We start from the raw sequence: 16,977 nt of genomic DNA, 5'->3' as shown, positions 1-16,977 counted from the left end.
GTTCTAGCAGGGATTAACATGGAGCACAGGAGGGTTACAGCAAAATACAGCGTACAAATCGAAAGAGGCATTACGGGTCACATAATCATTACCAAAAAACATGATCTACAAAGTAATTACAGAAGGTCATTCGAAAGTTGAATGTTGCTTCATGCAAACCCCTATTTGTGACGCCGAATTTGGAAAGAGCGAACACAGATTAGAACGTTAAGTTTTAGCTAACATGTTTATTGGCAAAAATAAGTGTGTGTGTGTGTGTGTGTGTGTGTGTGTGTGTGTGTGTGTGTGTGTGTGTGTAATCTTATGGGACTTAATTGCTAAGGTCATCAGTCCCTAAGCTTACACACTACTTAACCTAAATTATCCTAAGGACAAACTCACACACCCATGGCCAAGGGAGAACTCGAACCTCCGCCGCGACCAGCCGCACAGTCCATGACTGCAGCGCTTTAGACCGCTCCGCTAATCCCGCGCGGCGGCAAAAATAAATAAATCACAAAGTATGAATGTTATTTTAACACCTGCAAGACAGAATAAATTTAATTAAAACGTAGATAATTGATTTACATGTCGTTGTGCTGTATCCCTCCTCTGTTTAGAGTTCTTCCCTACTAGAACCACGTATTTGCTTATTTGACCTTGAATAATGCCTCATTTTATAGATAAAATTTGCCCCCCTTTTCAAATCTTAAATTAAATACTAGGGTTCCCCTTTTAAAAAATAACTTTAAACTCCAAATCACTGTGAACATCACGTTCAAGATCACAGTCATTAGGAGCAATGCATGACCCTCTTTGCTACCTACAATTTGTATCTAAAGCATGTTTGTTACTGTCCGGCGCTGTTATGGCGACTGATACTCTTCTCTCCGGTGAAAACTCGCCGCCGAGGACAACATACTGGATTCTCTTGCTTAAATGGTTCAAATGGCTCTGAGCACTATGGGACTTAACATCTGTGGTCATCAGTCCCCTAGAACTTAGAACTACTTAAACCTAACTAACCTAAGGACATCGTCACAAACATCCATGCCCGAGGCAGGATTTGAACCTGCGACCGTAGCGGTCGCGCGGTTCCAGACTGTAGCGCCAGAACCGCTCGGCCACCAGCGGCCGGCTCTCTTGCTTAAGACGTTTTCGAGCTACTCACGTATCTGGGAACGTCTTCCGTATGCTCGTAGCTTTTTTAACTGTGTGCAGTGTGGCACCGTGTCAAAAGCTTTCCGAATATCCAGGAATGCTTGGATATGTTGAAGATGCGACGTTTCGACAATTGCGAGAAGAGGCCACTAGTTTCATTTCTCGACAGGAGGGAGAACCGAGTACTGGCATCAGCTGCATTTGTTAACAATGAGTCGTTAAGGAACGTTCGAATTTGGAATTGCAACATCGACTTCCAAGGTCGCTGCTCGCCCGTTACCTATTTAGACAGTCCTGACGGAGGGTATTTTCGTTCTGTCGTTACAACTACAAGAAATCAGCGTGTTTTTTTCTACCAAACGCGTTTCGCTTTATTAAGGTGAAGCATCATAAATGGTCTGTAATAAAAGAGATGTATAATTTGTTGTTTAAAAGCTCGAAAGACAGTTAGTTAACAAAACGTTTCTATTAATTACGGTGATATCCGATTGGTTTCTTTCCTACATCGGGCAGTGCCGTCTGCTAGCACATCTTCGGTGTTGTTCTTCGTTTGGCACTGATACTTGTAGCCTAATTTTTCGCTGCCCTGCTGAACTATGCATTTCTTATGTTTTACACAGCACACTTTGTTGCACACCACTGTTTTCTGTTTATTTTCGTACTTCTAAGCGTGAATTGTGGTTTGTGTTTTCTAGTGTAGCCAACATAACATTGCCACTGGTTTGTCTTTGACCTATTAATCTTTTTTTGTATTTTAGTTAATTGTATATGTTTAATTCTATTTAATTATGTTGCTGCGTAATTATGTACTGTGTAAAGGTAGTGTAGGAATAGTGATGGAGAGGTTTTTTGTGGGTGAAGGAGAAGCCATGATATGTGGACAGAAGTATACAGTAATTGTGATGGAGTTTGAGTTGGAGGAGAAGGTGAGGAGCGAGAATTGAAGTGAATTTAAGAGTGGTGTGGGGGGGGGGGGGTTGGAAGGGAGAGGGTCATGTGCCAGCAGACGTCATTTCCCGATGTAGAAACCAAGCGGAAATCACCGTAAGTAAAAACGTAAATATTGTTAATGAACTGTTTTTCGATCTTAGAAACAAATTAAATTGTAAATATCTTTAATTACAGACCACTGATGATGCTTGACCTCAATAAAGCGAAACGCCTTTGGTGAAAAAAAAATCGCGTTAATATCTTTGTAGTTGCAACGACAGAACGAAAATATCCGCAGGAATTGTAAAGCAACTACGGACAATAATGGCTACCCACACGAAGAATTTAAGTTCTGAGTTTTTGGCTGGAAGTTTCTTTGTGTGTGTGTGTGGGGGGGGGGGGGGGGGGAGGGGGCGGGGGGACCAGGGGTGGGAGTGTTTCTGAAAGAGTTCATCTACGTGCTTAGCCTTCCCTACAACTTCGGGTAAACTGGGCGCCGCCCCCTAGCGGCAGCAGTGACTGCTATAGATCGAGATATGTTCGCAAAAGGAAGGGAAGTTTTTGAACACTGGATATTTGTCGCGGGTCCGGTAGAGGGCATCTTGACCGATTGTGAAAAATGCGTGGAAACTTTGATCCTAAACGTAACAGTGCAGCGTATCCCAAGATTGTACGTTCATACACGTATAAGCTGTACCTTTGCGAAATCGGTCAGATAGTCTGAAAATGAAAGCTACCTATCTGAGCGTGAGTTAAAATCGAACACAACTGTCCATCTTCACTCATGCAGGAGATACAGTTTGTGAAATCGAACGAATCTTTTTGGAGTACTCTGTATATTAATGTCGCTCGCCTTTCCAATCTTATGCTCGACTACTACGCCAACTGTCTTGGGGCTGACGACTCTGCATTCAGCTGATTCGCCGAACGAATCCAAATGCTGCGGCGACAGGAACGCTCTATTTTCTTTACACCAACGACCATTAATTCAGTTGCTCTTGACTCTGTATGTAATTGTGCTACAGTGAAGAGACGAGAGGAATCCACTTCCTATTGACGTTCATTGGCCCAAATTGGAATTTCATTTCTACTTCGCCCATCACGTATTAAACTAAATCGAGAGGTGACTGGTGACGATGGCTGTTCTCGCTGCGAATCAGCATACGTACTGGCACACGCTCGCGGTTTGAAGCCGATACAACTCCGCCTCTCCCCGCTGCCTCCCCAGCGAGAACTCATAAGGTTTCCAGCTCAGATAACCGCACCTTGAGCGTTCGTTAAATCTTAACGCCAGCTTCGTTCGAAATCGAAGCGTGCGCCTGCAAGCCTACGGTGAGAACGGGTCTGCGGTGGTGCAGTGGTGCAGTGGTTAGTATACTGGACTCGCATTCGGGAGGACAACGGTTCAAACCCGTGACCTGCCATCCTGATTTAGGTTTTCCGTGACATCCCTAAATCGCTTAAGGGAACTACCAGGATGGTTCCTTTGAACGGGCACGGCCACCTTCCTTCCCTAATCCGATGGGACCGATGACCTCGCTGTTTGCACCCGTTCCCCAAATCAACCAACCAATCAAACTTGCGCTCCGTCTCTGACGACGGTAAACCCTTGCCTGCCTGTCTTCCTGCCTTCCTTACACCGCGCACTATTCAGCGTTTTAAAGCATTCAGGTGTACCAGATTCATTTTTCCTCAGATTCCTTGGGAAGTGCTGAACTTATAGGATTAAAATTAAACACGTGGCCGATAATCCTGAAATGAGAGATCTTTTGTAGTAAGTAGCCGAAGGGCGCTGGTTGGGGAAAGCGTTCCTGTCCATTAGGAAAGAAATACCATTCCCATTTTCAAGAAGAGTCGTCAAACAGACGCACAAAACGAGAGGCTTGCATCTCTAAAATCGGTTTGTTGTAGAATTTTGGAACATATTTAATGCTCGCGTATTGTGATATTTCTGGAGACCGAAAATCTACTCTGTATGAGTCAACAGGGTTCCCGAAAACAAGGGCTCGCTCTGTTCGTCGAAGAGACACAAAAACAAGTAGATGCCGGCGTCCAGGGATATGCCGTGTTCCTTGACTTCCGGAAGGCGTCCGATAAACTTCCGCACTGACGTCTAATGAACAAAATACTAGCACACAGGAGGTGTGTGACTGCCTTGAAGAGTTTATAGCAAGCAGAACACAAGAAGCAATTTTCAACGGAGAGAAATCTTTAGACATAAAAGTAACTTCGGGCGTTCCACATGGGAGTGTTATTGGACTATTACTTTTCGCAAAACATATTCACTGATCAGCCAGAACAGTATGACTACCTACCTTCTATCGATGTAAACCGATCAAGGCGATATCAGCGTCACCTGGCGAGCAATGACTGCTAGTCGGACACACGCACGGTGCGTGCAGTATCAGTGAGTGTGCTGTCCGTGTGTACGAGTAGAATGGGGAAGGCGCGCGATCTATCTGAGTTTGACCGAGGGCAGATTATGATGGGACAGAGGCTCGGTAACGATCATTTCGGAAACTGCACGACTTGTCGAGTGTTCGAAGAGTGTTGTGGTGAGTGATTTCAACACGTGACGAAACCAATCCGAAACCACGTCCACACGTCGTGGGATTGGGCGATCACCCTTCATTACAGACGTCGGACGTCGTAGACTGGGCAGACTGGTAAAATAGGACAGGCAGCGAACTGTGGCGGAACTAACATCAGACATTAATGCTAAGGTGTGTACAAGGGTACCTGAAAACCCAATGCGCCTTGCCACGGTTCGCGCGACTCCCCCTGTCGGAGGTTCGAGTCCTCCCCCGTGGATGGGAGTGTGTGTGTTGTCCTTAGTGTAAGTTAGTTAAAGTTAGATTAAGTAGTGTGCAAGCCTAGGGACCGACGACCTCAGCAGTTTGGTCCCATGGGAACTTACCACAAATTTCCAGGCAGGCCGCTGTGGCCGAGCGGTTCTAGTCGCTTCAGTACGGAACCGCGCTGCTGTTACGGTCGCAGGTTCGAGTCATGCCTCGGGCATGGATATGTGTGATGTCCTTAGGTTAGTTAGGTTTAAGTTATTCTAAGTCTAGGGGACTGATGACCTCATATGTTAAGTCCTATAGTGCTTAGACCCATTTGAACCATTTGAACAAATTTCCAATTTTTCCAAACACAGTACACCGAACACTCCTAACGATTGACCTCCGCAGCCGACGACGCATGCATGTGCAAATGTTAACACTACGACATCGGCATCTTCGACTGAAATGGACACTTGATCATCGGTACTGGACGTTGGCATGGTAGCAGAGCGTTGCATGGTCTGATGAATCCCGATACCTTCTTCACCGTGTCGATGGGAGGGCGTGAATCCGTCGTCTTCCAAGGGAACAGCTCCTTGGCAACTGTACCGCGGGGCGGAGACAAGCTGGCGGCGGCTCTGAGGAACATAGAAGAACCGTGGGTCCAGTGGAGCTCGTGCATGGCACCATGACGGTCAAGGAGTATCGTACACTGGTTGCAAACCACTTACAGCCCTTAATGACAATCATGCTTCCCAACGGCAGTGGCATTTTTCAGCAAGATAATGCGCCACGTCAAAAGGCCAGGAGTGTGATGGAGTGCTTCGAGGAACACAGTGGCGAGTTCCAGTCGATGTTCTGGCCCCCCACTTTGCCAGATCTGAACCCGATCGAACACGTCTGGGATGTGATTGAAGGTGGCGTCAGAGTTGATCGCCTCCTTCCCCAGAATATACGGGAATCGATGACTTGTGTGTGCAAATATTGCGCCAACTCCCTCCGGCGACCTACTAAGGCCGCATTGTTCCCATGCCACGACGCGTCCCCGCTGTTATCCTTGCCATAGGTGGACATAACGGCTATTAGATAGGTTGTCATAATGTTCTGGCTGATCAGTGTAAATGATCCAGCAGACAACGTCGGAATTTTCATGAGACTTTTCGCGAATGATGCTGTTGTGTAGAGAGAAGTGGCGACGCCAGAATGTGGTAGCAAAATGCATCAAGTTCTATGGAGGATCGACGCTTGGTACAAGGAGTGGCAACTCACCCACAACACAAGCCAATGTAACGTATTGCGTGTAAATACGCAGAGAGATCCCTTATTGTACAATTTGTCAATTGCAGACAAACACTGGAAGTAGTCGTATCCAGAAAATATGTAGAATTGTGAGTACGGAGCGATTTGAAATGGAATAATCACATAAAATTAATCGCAGGTAAGGCAGATTCCAAACTGAGATTCGTTCAAAGAGTCATCCACAAAGGATGTAGCTTCGAGAAACACCTCGTTCGACCAGTACCTGAAAGTTGATCGTCAGTATGGGATAGGGCTGTAGAGGAAATAGAGAAGATTCAAAGGAGAGCCGCACGCTTTGTTACAGGCTCGTATAGCGTCGCGGAGATGCTCAGCCAACGCCTGCAGCACACGCTACAAGAGGGACGTTGTGGTCCACGGTACGGTTTTCTGTTAAACGTCCGAGAGCGTACGTCCATAGGAGATTCAAGCAATATATTGGTTTCCCCAACGAGTGTCTTGTGAAAAGATGAAGGTAAAACTAGAAAGGTTCGAGCTCACATCTATAGCTTGTGGTGTCACCTTCTACGATTACTGTTACATATAAGGGTGTCGGCTTCCGGAACCACTATTTCCCTGTATAAAATTTACGAGGGGCATCGTCTGTTGCTTGACGTAGGCCCTTAGGACCGTATTTTTGGAAAATTGATGAAAGTTCTTGATTGTAACACGGACTGGTTTTTATCTGTTGAAGGAGGCTAAGCACTTTGCCTAGTCACGCCAGCTGTTGCTCTGGGGCATTCTATAACGACTTCCTATAGCATATGACATAGCATTTATATACACTGAAGCGCCAAAGAAACTGGCATAGGCATGCGCATTCTAATACAGAGATGTGTAAACAGGCAGATTCAAATGGTTCAAATGGCTCTGAGCACTATGGGACTTAACTTCTAAGGTCCTCAGTCCCCTAGAACTTAGAACTACTTAAACCTAACTAACCTAAGGACATCACACACATCCCTGCCCGAGGCAGGATTCGAACCTGCGACCGTAGCGGTCGTGCAGTTCCAGACTGTAGCGCCTAGAACCGCTCGGCCACCCCGGCCGGCAAATAGGCAGAATACAGCGCTGCGATCGGCAACGCCTATACAAGACAAGAACTGTCTGGCGCAATCGTTAGATCGGTTACTGCTGCTACAATGGCAGATCATCAAAATTTAAGTGAGTTTGAACGTGATGTTATAGTCGGCGCACCAGCGATGGGACACAGCATCTCCGAGGTAGCGATGAAGTGTGGATTTTCCCGTCGACCATTTCAAGAGTGTACCGTGAATATCAAAAATCCGGTAAAACATCAAATCTCCGACATCGCTGCGGCTTGAAAAAGACGCTGCAAGAACAGTGCCAACGACGACTGAACAGAATCGTTCAGCATGACAGAAGTGTAACCCTTGCGCAAATTGCTGCATATTTCACTCCTGGGCCATCAACAAGTGTCCGCGAGCGAACCATTCAACGAAACATAATCGATATGGGCTTTCAGAGTCGAAAGCCCACTCGTGTACCCTTGATGACTGCACGACACAAAGGTTTACGCCTCACCTGGGCCCGTCAACATCGACGTGGACTGTTGATGGCTGGAACCATGTTGCCTGGTCGGACGAGTCTCGTTTCAAATTGTATCAAGTGGTTGGACGAGTACGAGTATGGAGAGAAACTCATGAATCCATGGACCCTGCATGTCAGCAACTGACTGTTCAAGCTGGTGGAGGCTCTGTAATGGTGAGGGGCGTGTGCAGTTGGAGTGATATGGTGCCCCTGATATATCTAGATACGACCCTGACAGGTGACACTTACGTAGGCATCCTTTCTGATCACTTGCATCCGATCGTGTCCATTCTGCATTCCGACGGACTTGGGCAATTCCAGCAGATCAATGCGACACCCCACACATCCAGAATTGCTACAGAGTAGCTGAGTGGCTCCAGGAGCACTCTTCTGAATTTAAACACTTTCGCTGGCCACCAAACTCCCCAGACATGAATGTTATTCAGCATATCTGGGATGCCTTGCAACGTGCTGTTCAGAAGAGTGCTCCTTCTCCTCGTACTCTTACGGATTTATGGGCAGCCCTGCAGAGTTCATGGTGTCAATTCCCTCCAGCACTACTTCAGACATCAGTCGAGCCCATGCCACGTCTTGTTGCGGCACTTCTGCGAGCTCGCAGGGGCCCTACACGATATTTGGCATGCGTACCCGTTTCTTTGGCTCTTCAGTGTATATATCAGAAGATCCGACTTCAAAGTTGCGAAACCGGTTGTGTGGGACTCTAATTGACTTAAATAATTACGGCTCCACCGGACTGTTGGACTTCTCATTCACTTTTTTACTTTAATAGTTTTTAAACCTGTATGTAAACACCTGTTGTGGTGTATGAATTGGCTGGCTCTGAGCACTATGGGACTTAACATCTATGGTCATCAGTCCCCTAGAACTTAGAACTACTTAAACCTAACTAACCTAAGGACAGCACACAACACCCAGCCATCACGAGGCAGAGGAAATCCCTGACCCCGCCGGGAATCGAACCCGGGAACCCGGGCGTGGGAAGCGAGAACGCTACCGCACGACCACGAGATGCGGGCGGTGTATGAATTGGTCCATGAATTATGTGTCACACGGAGACTTACCGCTAATCGTTCTTCCCGCCAATCGCTCTTCCCGCGCACCATTCGTCACTGGTTCAAGAGAGAAGAGGGATGCCATTGGTACACAATGTACCGTCCACCACACTCCATTAGGTAGCTTGCGGAGTACAGATCTAGAGCTAGAAGTGATGTTCATGTTTTTATTTCACATAAATGACTTACGACGTTCATCTAGAAGTTGACGTCATGGCACCGAAAGATACCTAGATTGCACCGTTCATAGCCACTGTACTGCTCTAACTGAACATGGTGTTCCTGAGTTACAGTTGGTTTATGGGAAGGGTAAAATACTCGCTAGTGAAATCCTTTTTTAGGTAGGGAGAAACGAATAATCAGTTTTCGTTGCTTCGAGTTTATAGTTTCCACAAGGCTGTATATAACATAGTAACAACAGGTTTTAATAAATGCAGGTTATTTTCAAACCCGCAATTTGACTTCACTAAGAGATCATGAACAGAACACGCAAACCGAGCAAAGTGACGCAACTGTAAACCCTGAACTGTCATACTGGGACACTGCCGTTCAAATTCCGCTACAGCCATCCACATTTAGGTTTTACTCAGTTGTCCTACATTAATTAAGGCGCACCTCTGGACGCTCCCTTTCAATATAGGGCGCGACCCCGCTCTCCCGCGATACGAGTTTCGTGATGCTGTTTCGTGATGTCGTCGAGGGGACATTAAACAGTAGTCTCCCTTCCTTTTAGTGCCATCAGTTGTGCCTTTCCTGTTACATTCAAGAATGGTGAGTGGGAACAACGGAACAAGGCAAAGCGCTAATTTCTACAGGGTTATTACAAATGATTGAAGCGATTTCACAGCTCTACAATAACTTTATTATTTGAGATATTTTCACAATGCTTTGCACACACATACAAAAACTCAAAAAGTTTTTTTAGGCATTCACAAATGTTCGATATGTGCCCCTTTAGTGATTCGGCAGACATCAAGCCGATAATCAGGGTCCTCCCACACTCGGCGCAGCATGTCCCCATCAATGAGTTCGAAAGCATCGTTGATGCGAGCTCGCAGTTCTGGCACGTTTCTTGGTAGAGGAGGTTTAAACACTGAATCTTTCACATAACCCCACAGAAAGAAATCGCATGGGGTTAAGTCGGGAGAGCGTGGATGCCATGACATGAATTGCTGATCATGATCTCCACCACGACCGATCCATCGGTTTTCCAATCTCCTGTTTAAGAAATGCCGAACATCATGATCGAAGTGCGGTGGAGCATCATCCTGTTGAAAGATGAAGTCGGCGCTGTTGGTCTCCAGTTGTGGCATGAGCCAATTTTCCAGCATGTCCAGATACACGTGTCCTGTAACGTATTTTTCGCAGAAGAAAAAGGGGCCGTAAACTTTAAACCGTGAGATTGCACAAAACACATTAACTTTTGTGAATTGCGAATTTGCTGCACGAATGCGTGAGGATTCTCTACCGCCCAGATTCGCACATTGTGTCTGTTCACTTCACCATTAAGAAAAAATGTTGCTTCATCACTGAAAACAAGTTTCGCACTGAACGCATCCTCTTCCATGAGCTGTTGCAACCGCGCCGAAAATTCAAAGCGTTTGACTTTGTCATCGGGTGTCAGGGCTTGTAGCAATTGTAAACGGTAAGGCTTCTGCTTTAGCCTTTTCCGCAAGATTTTCCAAACCGTCGGCTGTGGTATGTTTAGCTCCCTGCTTGCTTTATTCGTCGACTTCCGCGGGCTACGCGTGAAACTTGCCCGCACGCGTTCAACCGTTTCTTCGCTCACTGCAGGCCGACCCGTTGATTTCCCCTTACAGAGGCATCCAGAAGCTTTAAACTGCGCATACCATCGCCGAATGGAGTTAGCAGTTGGTGGATCTTTGTTGAACTTCGTCCTGAAGTGTCGTTGCACTGTTATGACTGACTGATGTGAGTGCATTTCAAGCACGACATACGCTTTCTCGGCTCCTGTCGCCATTTTGTCTCACTGCGCTCTCGAGCGCTCTGGCGGCAGAAACCTGAAGTGCGGCTTCAGCCGAACAAAACTTTATGAGTTTTTCTATGTATCTGTAGTGTGTCGTGACCATATGTCAATGAATGGAGCTACAGTGAATTTATGAAATCGCTTCAATCATTTGTAATAGCCCTGTACATCTGTGTGATTACTCTGCTATTCACAATAAAGTGCCTGGCAGAGGGTTCAATGAACCACCTTCAAGCTGTCTCTCTACCGTTCCACTCTCGAACGGCGCGCGGGGAAAACGGGCACTTAAATTTTTCTGTGCGAGCCCTGATTTCTCTTATTTTATCGTGATGATCATTTCTCCCTATGTAGGTGGGTGCCAAAAGAATGTTTTCACAATCGGAAGAGAAAACTGGTGACTGAAATTTCATGAGAAGATCGCGTCGCAACGAAAAACACCTTTGTTTTAATTATTGCCACTCCAATTCACGTATCATGTCTGTGGCTCTATCTCCCCCATTTCGCGATAATACAAAACGAGCCGCCCTTCTTTGTACTTTTTCGATGTCATCCGTCAGTCCCACCTGGTGCGTATCCCACACCGCACAGCAATATTCCAGAATAGGGCGGACAAGCGTGGTGTAAACATTCTCTTTAGTAGACCTGTTGCACCTTCTTTCTGCCAATGAATTGCAGTCTTTCGTTTGCTCTACCCACAACATTATCTACGTGATCATTCCAATTTAGGTTATTTGTAATTGTAATCCCTAAGTATTTAGTTGAATTTACAGCCATCAGATTTGTGTGATTTATCGCGTAATCGAAATTTAGCGGATGTCTTTTAGTACTCATGTGAATAACTTCACACTTTTCTTTAATCATGGTCAATTGCCACTTTCCGCACCATACAGATATCTTATCTAAATTATTTTGCAATTCGTTTTGGTCATCTGATGACTTTACAAAACGGTAAATGACAGCGTCATCTGTAAACAATCTAAGACGGCTACTATGATTGTCTCCTATATCGTTAATATAGATCAGGAACAATAGAGGGCCATAACACTTCCTTGGGGAACGCCGGATATTACTTCTGTTTTACTCGATGACTTTCCGTCTATTACTACGAACTGTGACCTTTCTGACAGGAAATCACCGAATCCAGTCGCACAGAAGACGCTTGTGAGGAAATCTAAAAATATGGAATCAGTTTGACATCCCCTGTCGATAACACTCATTACTTCTTGAGTATATTTCCGCCAAAGTCATTTCCTTACATGTACATGGGACAAAATAATGTATTCGCCTGACTCTTCCTGCAACGTAGGCTCCCTCACCGCCGGCCGCCGTGGCCGAGCGGTTCTAGGCGCTTCAGCCTGGAACCGCGCGACGACTACGGTCGCAGGTTCGAATCCTGCCTCAGGCATGGGTGTGTGTGATGTCCTTAGGTTAGTTAGGTTTAAGTAGTTCTAAGTTTTAGGGGACTGATCAGCTCAGATGTTAAGTCCCATAGTGCTCAGAGCCATTTGAACCATTTTTTTGAGCTCCTTCACCTTCAGCAGTCACCCTGTCCTTGATGCATAGCACATCTCTTTTAGCGTCTGCCACTGGAGTATGGCTGTCAAGCTGCCGCGGTTACCAAGCATCCCGTGACGAAATGCGTTGCTCTTCGTTAAATCTCCTCTCTCTCTCTCTCTCTCTCTCTCTCTCTCTATCTGTCTATCAACAGGTTGACAATTTCTGAAATATATGAGATAAAAACGCCGTAACTTCTGAACGGGTTGGCGTTTTAGTAGGCGCATGCTCGTTTGGTTTAGCAACGAAGCCCACTTTCATTTGCATGAGTTCGTCAATAAGCAAAATTGGTTCATTTGGGGAGCTGAGAAACCGCATTTCGCCATCGAGAAGTCTCTTCACCCTCGACGGGTGACTCTGTGGTGTGCAGTCACGGAATAATCAGTGCGATATTCCTTGATGGCGCGGTGACTATGTTAAGGTTTTGGAAGATGATTTGATACCCATTATCCAAAGTGATCCTGATTTCTACAATATGTGGTTCATGCAAGACGGAGCTCGACCCCATCGAAACAGGGGGGTGTTTGACGTCCGGGAGGAGCACTTTGGGGACCGCATTCTGGCTATGGGGTACCCAGAGGTCACTGGCATGGGCCTCGATTGGCCGCCACATTCCTCGGATCTGAAGACACGCGACTCCTTTTTGTGGGGCTATATTAAATACAAACTGTAGAGCAATAATCCCAAAACCATTGTTGAGCTGAAAACTGTTATTCAGGAGGTCATCGACAGCATCGATGTTCCGACGCTTCAGCGGGTCATGCAGAATTTCGCAATTTCTCTGCGCTACATCATCGACAATTACGGCAGGTATATCGAATATATCATAACCTAAATCCGAATATCTGTAGTGACGTTTACATGTTGAATAAAGTGTGTGCACGCCGCTGTTTGTAATTAATTTACGTTTTTTTTCCATATAGTTCAATAATTGTCACTCTGTAAAAGGAAATGGATTCTGTATGCAGCTTTTATTCGGAAAACATTGTGAAATGGGCCATATACAAATTCAGCTTTAAGGTCGGGCATTTTGTCCCACCATACTGCTGCTTACGTTTTAAAAGAGTTTCGTCCACCAGCGTCATGTTTTTTCCTTCTTTTTCTGATGATTAGCTTCTTGTAGTAAAATAAATGCTCCAAGTGCGACAATTTCTAAATCATCTACGTCCCTTATAATAACGACTTGTGAAATTGCAGTCATGGACTGTGCGGCTGATCACGGCGGAGGTTCGAGTCCTCCCTCGGGCATGAGTGTGTTTGTCCTTAGGATAATTTAGGTTAAGTAGTGTGTAATCTTAGGGACTGATGACATTAGCAGTTAAGTCTCATAAGATTTCACACACATTTGAACACTTTTTTTTTTGAAATTGCAATTAAAACGCTACTTTACTACAATAACAACAAGGAAGCAACTTCGACATGTTATGAGAGTTATTTGTTTCTACACGGGCGGATGCCTTACCTCAGCCCATTGGTGTGGCGACGATGAGAGAGCGAACTCCAGTACGCTGGCGATCAAAGTTCGGCCGAATCCGTTGGTTGTATTTCGTTAGCCTAGAATGTACACGCCTTAACAGTGTAACTCGCAGCAACCGAAAAAATGGTTCAAATGGCTCTGAGCATTATGCGACTTAACTTCTGAGGTCATCAGTCGCCTAGAACTAAGAACTAATTAAACCTAACTAACCTAAGGACAGCACACACATCCATGCCCGAGGCAGGATTCGAACCTGCGACCGTAGCGGTGGCTCGGTTCCAGACTGCAGCGTCTAGAACCGCTCGGCCACTCGGGCCGGCGCGCAGCAACCGAAGGAGACGGGTGGGTCGGTTGTCGAAGTATGGTGCTTAAAATGAAGCAACAACTCGGCAGGATACCCGGAAGCATAGCATTAATCAATCACGCCGACAAAACCTGAGAGGGTGGTTGGTTGGTTGATTTGGTTCAAATGGCTCTGAGCACTATGGGACTTAACATCTGAGGCCATCAGTCCCCTAGAACTACTTAAACCTAACTAACCTAAGGACATCACACACATCCATGCCCGAGGCAGGATTCGAACATGCGACCGTAGCAGTCGCGTCGTTCCGGACTGAAGCGCCTAGAACAGCTCGGCCACAGCGGCCGGCGGTTGATTTGGGGGAGGGGACCAAACACCGAGGTCGTCGGCCCCATCGGATTAGGGAAGGATGGGGGAGGAAGTCGACCGTGCCCTTTCAAACGAACCATCCCGGCATTTGCCAGAAGCGATTGAGGGAAATCACGGCAAACCTAAATCGGGAGTGACGGATGCGGGTCTGAGCCGTCATCATCCCGAATGCGAGTCCAGTGTGCTAACCATTGCGACCCCCTGGCTCGGTAAAACGTGAGAGATCACGTAACATTTATTTCAGGGATAACTGCTAACCCTTGTAGTTGATCCTCGCAAGCTACTGAATACGCCGCGCGCCGTGTCCAGCTGGTGCGTGTACGTAGCCTATGCCGGCCGCGGTGTAGAGGGCTTTAGTAGGGAAATGCGGCCGTGACTCGGCGAGCCGTGGTGACGTCAGCCGGCCCCGCAGCGCTGGCTGGCGGGTACTGGTACTCGTGGGCGGCGGTGCGCGCACTTGACCCGCGCGCGGGTCGTTGACACGGCGGGTCAGAAATACGCGCCGGCTCCCAGGTACAGGCGCGGCGGGCGAGCCTCTGCGGCCGCCAAAGCGACCGCAGCCGCGCGCCGGATCGCCTTACTCAGACCGCGCTCTGGTCGCCTTCCACCGAGATGAGGTGACAGGGGGGGACAAGGCAGCGTCTCGACGTCTCTGCCGATAGTCTCCTGAGTGATTCGATACAACAGCCTACGTTGCATATTCCAGTCTTTAAAAAAAGGGGGAAAGTTTTTGACGGATTTGAGTGCAATACCTTCTTCCAAATTCTGTAGTCGGCTGAGATAAAATACAGTACACGAAAGTTGGCATATCATCCTCAGCCCACAGGCGTCACTGGATGACCCAGAAAAAAAGAAAGGAGCATTAGGGTAAGGTCCTGTGGACATTGAGACAGACCACAACCTCGATTTCGGGAAGGAAATCGGCTCTGTTAGGAACCATCCCGGCATTTGTCTTAACCTACTTGAGGAAACGACAGGAAAGATATATCTGTAAGACCGACGCAGATGTGAACCGCTGTCTCCCCGAATGCGAGTCAGCCTACCTTCCTCACTCTTCCAGATAAAGCCTTCTGATCGTTCCCAGTTGCCTCAAATTTGCCTAATGAATAAGAACTCGTAATGATTCCTTACCGGAATCCGTGCTTTCAGTGCAAACAAGCAGTCCTACTCCGCTTCATAATCATATCTTCCTCAAATTATTCGTTTGCAGTTCCTTTCGGCGAATCAAAAGCAATAAGAAAAAATCCTGGTCGTAAAATGGGTGTTAAAATTTGTTGATTCTACGTGTGAATTTTTTGAAAAACAATATTGGCGATCTTTTACAGAAGCTCGAAATTTAGTGCGAGATGCTTACAATAGTTTCCACAACGAAACTTTGTGTCGAAACCTGGCAGAAAATCCAACGATATTCTGGTCACATGTATGTTAGCGGCAAGACACAATCAGTGCCTTCTTTGCGCGATAACAATGGAAATACTATCAACGATAGCGCTGCCAAAGCAGAGTTACTAAGCACAGCCTTCCGAAATGCGTTCACCAGAGAAGACGAAGTAAATATTCCAGAATTCGAATCAAAAACAGCTGCCGTCGTGAGTAACGTAGAAGTAAATATCCTTGAAGTACTGAAACAAATCACTTAACAAAAGCAAGTCTTCCGGTCCAGACGGTATACCAGTTAGGCTCCTTTCAGTGTATGCTGATACAATAGCTCCATAGTTAACAACAATATAGGACCGTTCTCATTCTTGTGAAACACAACTAGCTCTTTATGCATTCGAAGTGTTGAGTGGTATTGACAAGGGATTTCAAATTGATTCCGTATTTCTATATTTCCAGAAGGCTTTTGACACTGTACCACACAAGTGGCTTGTAGTGAAATTACGTGCTTATGGAATATCGTCTCAGTTACGTGACTGGATTCGTGATTTCCTGTGACATGCGTCGCAGTTCGTAGTAATTGACAGAAAGTCATCCAGTAAAACAGAAGTGATTTTTGGCGTTCACCAAGGTAGTCTTACAGGCCTTTTGCTGTTTGTTATGTATATAAACGATTTAGGAAACAATCTGAGCAGCCGTCTTAGGTTGTTTGCAGATGACGCTGTCGTTCATCGACTAGTAATGTCATCAGAAGATGAAAACAAATTGCAAAACGATTTAGAAAAGATATCTAATGGTGCAAAAATTGTCAATTGACCCTAAATAACGAAAAGTGTGAGGTCATCCACATGAGTGCTAAAAGTAAACTTCTGTTATACGATAAATCCGTTAAATCTGATGATGATAAGGTCCCATACTCCGAGGAGCGTAGGGGACGAGGCCGTAAATTCAACCAAATACCTAGGAATTACAATTACGAACAAGGTAAATTGGGAGGAACGCACAGAAAATGTTGTGGGGAATGCAATCCAAAGACTGCGTTTTATTGGCAGGACACTTAGAAAATGTAACGGATCTATTAAGGAGACGGCCTACATCACGGCTGTCTGTCCTCTTTCAGATTACAGCTGCGCGGTGTG

This window comes from Schistocerca nitens, chromosome 2 (genome assembly GCF_023898315.1).
Source record: "Schistocerca nitens isolate TAMUIC-IGC-003100 chromosome 2, iqSchNite1.1, whole genome shotgun sequence".
In the NCBI taxonomy this organism is placed as follows: domain Eukaryota; kingdom Metazoa; phylum Arthropoda; class Insecta; order Orthoptera; family Acrididae; genus Schistocerca; species Schistocerca nitens.
Note: the sequence above shows the minus strand (reverse complement) of the source record.